This window comes from Bombus vancouverensis, unplaced genomic scaffold (genome assembly GCF_051014615.1).
Source record: "Bombus vancouverensis nearcticus unplaced genomic scaffold, iyBomVanc1_principal scaffold0062, whole genome shotgun sequence".
Lineage (NCBI taxonomy): Eukaryota > Metazoa > Arthropoda > Insecta > Hymenoptera > Apidae > Bombus > Bombus vancouverensis.
Window position 1 is genome coordinate 1,801 of NW_027468953.1, and position 7,236 is coordinate 9,036.

Consider the following 7,236-nt stretch of genomic DNA (forward strand, 5'->3'; position numbering starts at 1 on the left):
TCTTGTTTAAAACAGATCTACTAAACTGGATTTTTTGTTCTTGCTTAACTAAATATTTAGAGCTAAACTTCTCAAAGAAAAAAAAAAAAGAAGAAACGTGTATTTATCGTAAAAAGAAGAAGCTGCAAGTTCCAAGATAGATTACAGAAAGTGTTACAATATCGTCACTCGCGTTTCTCTGCTTTTCGATGTACGGAGTTGATCAACGTATATCCAGAAATTCGTGTAATTTTTCGATCTTTTTCTTTTATATTCGTGACTTGTCGATCTTTTGAATTTTTGACTTTTATTTAATTCCTCGACTTTTCATTAACTTTTAGGTAACGTCGACACATTTGCATACTTCCAACAGACATTTTTATTATCCAAAATGAAAGAACAATATGCAAAGGTACGTCACGACTTTACAATCGAAGAAATAAATTCGAATGAGCTTCGCTTATGGTATCGCCTTTTCCATTATACGATTGTTTGATTTTCTACTCTTTAAAAACGAACGCCGAATGGTATTTAAACATACGGAATACAAACACGTGTTACAAGCATGTTGCATTCATCCGTGGGAATGTAGTAACGCTTTACGCACTTCCAGATATCTTGTTTCCTTTATTCATAAATTAATTCACGCGGCCGAAGACCGCCGCGTTTCAGAAGAAATCGATTCAAAATTGCAAAACTTATGTGCACGTGCTATCTTCCGCTCTTTTTCCACAGACGCATGCTGCTGTAGCTTCATCGTAGTCCTTTATTGTGTAGCGCTTAAGCTGTTACCACACATTATTCTCTCATTAATCTCAATGATATTGCTATCCCAAATTTGTGTCTTGCAATTCAATCTCGTCTTCGTATTCGTCTTTGCTTTGATCGATATTGATATTTGAGAAATGATCTCCAACACGTTAGAGACGAAACTACAATAAAATATATCACACATAGAGAATTATAATTAATTTGAAATTTTAATCTAAATTATAAACGAATAGGCCTACACACAAAAACAGACTTACAAAAAAGTATTCGAATTTTTTTTACGAATATATTATCTGTACTATTGAAGATATTTTGAAATTTCATTAAATTATATCGCTAATGTTTGTGACGTATCTGGAAATGTATCTAAGAGCTGACAGAGAGAGAACAATATTAAATATTGAATATTGAATTATGAAAATTATTAATATTAGATTATACTGTTGATAACGTTGATATAAGCTGTTTTTTTTCTTAAAAATCATCGAGTTTCGCTCTTGCATTTATAAAAATCTTCGAAGAAAGAGATCCCGAAATAGAAATTAATACACATGATGAAATAATTTGCAGGAATGGCAAATTGTGCAATCGTCCACACGAAATAGTAATTTCGTGTTTTGCAGGCATAATTGCTTTCCCAACAGCTATTAGACAATAAAACATTATCTTCCGCAATCAACATCAAACATACATTTTAACGTCGGAAAATTCGCCTGAACTATATTTTATTTACTCGAAGATCATTAAACATTAATTGAATTTAATCTAATTTTAAATATTATCGCTTTTCCTCGAGGTGCTCCTCCTAGCTGGCAAGCAACATGTTCTCTTAATAACTTCTCTATCTAAAATCAATCTTTCATATCATGGATCGTTAATTTATGCATCATCGCGATGTCTAACCAGTTTCTGATTTCCACGAATTACGTTTTATATTTTTTACGGAGCAGTTTTAAAATTGAATACTGTACAGCAAGACTGTAATAAGCCACAATTTTTGTTTTTTTTTCTTTTTTTTTTCATTATACACAATAGAAATTATTTGATTTTGGAATTGAATACGTGTTCTTGCCATACTTTTGGATATTTTGAAAATATTAATACGCTTATATTATATAAAATCCATAAAACTAATCTTATTTTTATACCCGCGGTGTTCGATTTAATAACATCACACCAAAGTTGTTGTTTTATTTGATTTCAGGAATCTTTTCGTATATTATTGTAACTTCAAAAATATCAAAGTATTATTCATTTTAACAGATATGCACATTTTACTTCGACAAAATTTCCTCAGTTACACGTATCTTCGTATTTAACAGAATTCTTTCCACTTTTAACTGAAGCGTTTATTTTAAAAGTGATGTAAGTATATTTTTCGACAAAAATTGATAAAACGAGAGACTTACGTGTACTTTAACGTAAAACTTTTATTTATAAGCGAATTATAATTTCACTCTTAGAATATTCGTTCGTTTGGATCAATCGAAACATCGTTAATAAATGGAATAGCATAATCGCGTAATCATAATTATTTTGGAAGCGGTATAAGTCTATTTCTTAATGATCTGTAGCTTGTCCAAATAGTCGAGGCAGCAAGAATTAAAAAGAAATGATATCGAAATTAAACAGCAGTATTTTACGTGTTTCAATTCTTCAACGACAAGCTTCCGACTTAAACTTTATATTTATCGTGAATCATCAAATCTTCTCTTCGATTTTATTCAGAGGAGCTGATAAGGAAGTTTGCGATATGTGTGAAGCACCGTTTATAGCTGCGATTACGAATGCAAATGTTGTCGTCCTATGTGTGGACATACGACATGTAGACGAATCCCCGGGCATGTTGCGTTGTTATGTCGCAACGTTATCGGAGCTATCATGCACGCAAATTTTGTAAGAACGATCAACGACGATGTATCTTTCCATGATCTTGGCGTGTGCACCTATTGGATTTTGTTAAATAACAAAACGCACTAGAGTTGCTGAAATAATTTATTCATCGTGCAGCATCAGAACAGAATATTTTTCTTCCGAGTTGGATTAAAATATTTACAAAATAATTATTTATTTACAAAATAATAAATATTTACAAAATTAAATAAAGAATGACTGTACTTCGATAAAAATTTGAAATCAATATCAAGCAATTACAGACGATAATCTGTAGATATGCATAGTAATTATAAACAAACTGTACATAACGAGGAAATAATGAAACGAAAATTGGATACAAGTCATAACGAGTATAACGAGTAATTGATATCAGAAATACCTATATATTCGCAGCGTAGAATTGACGACCCTGAATAACAACATGCTAATAATCACCTTGTCGATCGAGTAATTAAAGGAACGTTATTGTCTTCTGTGAGAATCACAGTGCGTACTTTCATAACGTCTTTATAAAGTCAGGCAAAAGCTATTGTATGCATAAAAATGGATTTATTAAAAGTATTGATTATGCACTATCCTGCAACAGAAAAGAAAAACCTCCTTCCTAAAAAAAAAAAGAAAAAGAAAAAAAGGCGAAAGAAAGAAGATACTATATGCCTTCTAACGTTAATTTATGATACAGACGAACAAAAATGACAAGATCAATCAGCGTGATATACCGATTGTTCCAATCTTCTATGCTCTACAAGATGACGTAATTTTGAAAAAATATCAGCAAAAATCGTTATCTGTTTATGGTAATAATAACATCTCGCGACACACGTTGAACAGACCTATCAAACGGAATGATACAGGTATATTACTTATAAGTAATCCCGATGATTTAGCGCGTTTATCGACAAATCTTAGAAACAACATATACTGCAGCAACCGAGACAATCTTCGAATTTGCAGAAGATCGTTGTAACCAACGAAAAAGAACGTTTTATGAACGTTGTTCAAACCGCTCGCAGGAAGATACCTCTGTTTTAGATTTCCTCTTAAATCAACGCAAGACGATGACTTATAATTCTTATAAATATCGATAAAACGTCTTTCTTCACGCGTCTATTACGAAATCTATCCTCCACTGCGATAAAATATAATTAATATTTATCAACGAATTTCGAGAATTAAATCGACGAATAATTTGAATAGCTTTTCGCGTTCACGAAATCTTTCACGTTCGATTTCTATTGGCGAATTTTCAAGGAGGAACCCTTTACTGCAATACGCGCGAAATTCAAACTTCGTTCTCAAACTGTTCCGTTGCGTAAGAAAGATCGTAAGAGCGATCTTGCATCTCGCGTATATAACATGTAATTCTCTTCTTTTTTTTCTTTTTCAAGGGTATCGGGTTTCTGAAGCAAATATCTTTGACGGTTAAGTCCCTGCGTCTCCGTGTTTCGCGAGTAGATTTCATTACTCAGCGAATTTTCCTGAAGCTATCAATGGGGCTATTTTGTTTCGGGAATCAGAAAAACTACCGTGTCCTTTCGTGACAATTGATTTAATTAACTGCGGCTCGAGGAAGATAAAAACGGAAAATATCGCGCTCATTTATTTTCGGTGTCGAAGGTCGCACGAATAGAAAATTTGTAATCCTCGATTGGCATAATCGACACTATCCGATCATAATTTTTTTATCTCTCGGGTAAACATAGAAGGTCAAAAAATTAGAACTCCGGCGATATCGAAGTTTGGAAATTTGGAACTTGGACGATTTGAAAATATTTCAAAATTAGGATATTTGGAACTTCGAGCGCATCGAAACTAGAATATTTGGAAATTCGGAAATTTAGAAGTTCGACAATTTGAAAATTTGAAAGTTATTATTAGAAAGTTAAAATTGAGTGTTAAAAAATTTGAAAATGTCGATGCGATTAACCTCGATATTTTTCTATATATCTGTTGATTTTTTCGTTCACAATGTAACAAACCGAAGAACCGTAGAATTTTAATTTGAAAAAGATATCAAAAAACATTTACCATGTGAAGAAACATAGTGAAACAAAGTATGGTTCACTGAACGGTCGATTCGAGTGCTATGCGAGAAAATGATGGATAAAAAAGAGAATTGCGTAAAACACAGAGAATTGTACAAGTCGAAGATAAGTAAATGATGTGATGTTGGAACAATAAAATTGCCGATTGAATGATCATTGCGAGTCATTGCGATCATTGTGAATTACGATGAAACCAACTTTATCATGATTCACACACGGTATACGATATACTTTTCAATTAATCCTATTAAATTTAATCACGCAAGACAAGCTGCTAATCAATTCACGTGTCAAGTATCATCGAGAACTAAAGTTTGTCTCTGTTTCTTTGTTTCTAAAGTCCTTTAAATTTAAATTCGTTAAGTCGTTAGTATATTTCCATATAGCTTTTACCCCATCAAATTCATTTTTTCTTAAATAGTAACATTTATTTTGTAAAATCTGTAAAACTAAAGCTACATATTACTCATTTTCCAACGTCTCTTTTCTACCATCGATTAATTAATGGTAAATCAATTTATATCAAATTTGTTAAATCAATTTCTATAACAATTAGTAATTAATATTAAAAGTCGAATAAATTAACGAGCCCCATTAGATAAATTCGTTCATTTCGTCGATAATGGAACGATTATTTCAAATTGTTTCATCGTTCGACTTTGAAACCACTCAAGGAACTATCAGTTACACGATATCTGACTAACGCTTCGACGGATGGATAATCAACGTTTGATTCACATGATCATTGTTTTTCCAGTTCACATATCATTAGCCGAATTCAATACCACGGTAAACCTGCGATACTAAAAATTACGTAATAATTTCTATTTTATAATCATTCTTTCCTACCTGAAAGAAATCGATCTTTCGTATATCATAAATCCCAATGTACGCAGCAAAGCAACTTAGAATTATACTTTTTTCTTTTCCTTGCTAAACAATTCATACTCAATTAATATTCCTGATCAATTAACCAGCCTAGCTGTCTGCTTATTATTGTATCTCTTCCAATCTGTACTATACTATACAAACAACACTGTAAATTACCATACGTAACATGGTGAAACACAGGAAATTCACAAATTCTCACTCCAAATACTCCGCAACTTCACCTCGTAATATCACTCAAATTTCCATGAGTCACCAACAGGCGAATTAAGTTAGTTAACCAAACACAGTTTGAGGAAACATATCAAACCATGCAACAACGTCGCAACGTTCTCGGCAGGTACACTCACCTGCGCGTCACCAGTTTATGTCTCTCGCTTTCCGGTCGCGTATACGTGTCGCGGCAAAGCGACGAGGGAGAAGGAAGATTGCGATGGTAGTGAGAAGAGCGAGAAGGAAAAAAGCGTGCAAACGAGTCACGAGAAAACCCAACGGTCGCGGTGAAGCAGGAGAAGCGGCTCCTTGGAATCGTAAAATCCCCGCAGTTCTCCAGTGACGTCTTCGACTTCGGCGTTGCTGTCGACGGGACGATCCACGAGGACCAAAGTCATCGTCCAATAGCCGCACACACGACGCTGGTGGGGCTCCGCTTTCGTTTGCACACGCTATAAAGCCCCGCTAATTGTCCACGCGGCGAACAGTCGGTGCGTGCCCCCTTTTAAACGACGATGTAGCGCGGCGTCCGAAAAATCGAGGATCCGTGCACCCAAGATCATTGTGACGATCGAGATCGAGCATGTGTCCTGGACTTGGATCACAGGATCACGAGAGTCGTTGCGATCCGCGATTTTTTTTGTTATTTTTCCCATTTCCGTCTTATCCTGTTGAAACAGTGAAAAGACATCCGGAAGAAGAAGAAGAAGAAGAAAAGAGTAAAGTTTGTTCGAAATCGACTTATCGAGTCGGACAAAAGTGAAGAAGCTAGATTTCATTTTATTTCTGTGACTTCTGCAGAGAGTTTCTCGTTTTAGAAACAAAACCACGACGAGATTTGTGATACGCCTAGTGAAGTTTCGCGTTGCTCTCGGACGATCGTGGAAAAGGTAAACGTTTGTTTGCACCGATCATTCGTATCGATGTGTCGCGTGAGACTTGAATTTTGGTACAGTGGTTCGTCGTGAAAGTATTTGAACGCTGGTCGTAAAAGGCTTTGGTGTATAATGTATGTTATCTGTTACACGGAACATTATAAAGTATATCGAGAAAAACTTGTTCGATATAACCGTACCTGTGTTATCTTAGCCGTGTCTCATTACGGTGATAATTAAACTTCAAAATGTTTCGCCTAACACACATATTATAATATCTACTATATCCATAAAGGACTTCTATAAGTATTTCAGCATTTAGCATAGATAACTTACGTATCTTTATTGTATGCGTTACATAAAATATTTAAAAATTTCTTTAGTATCGGAATGAGACATGACTATTGTAGGTCAGTCAAATTTTTAGTCAATCTGAAAACTCATATAGGAGCTACTGCGATATTCATTGATCGCGAACATAATACACATGATATATTTACAAAATGTTTGCACAAATATTCAGATATTTTCATGTGAGCTACTGTATATTTGCTATTTTGCGAAAAAGG

General features: G+C 34.2%; 1 long non-coding RNA gene across 1 annotated transcript; it reads right to left on the reverse strand.

Moving 5' to 3' along the window:
• Positions 1-586: 586 nt before the first annotated feature.
• LOC143304898 (uncharacterized) lies at positions 587-6,152 on the reverse strand. Its single transcript, XR_013061572.1, has 2 exons — positions 5,541-6,152; positions 587-911 (listed from the first exon to the last, which is right to left on the reverse strand). It is a non-coding gene; the product is annotated as an uncharacterized LOC143304898 (long non-coding RNA).
• Between the last annotated feature and the right edge of the window lie 1,084 nt (positions 6,153-7,236).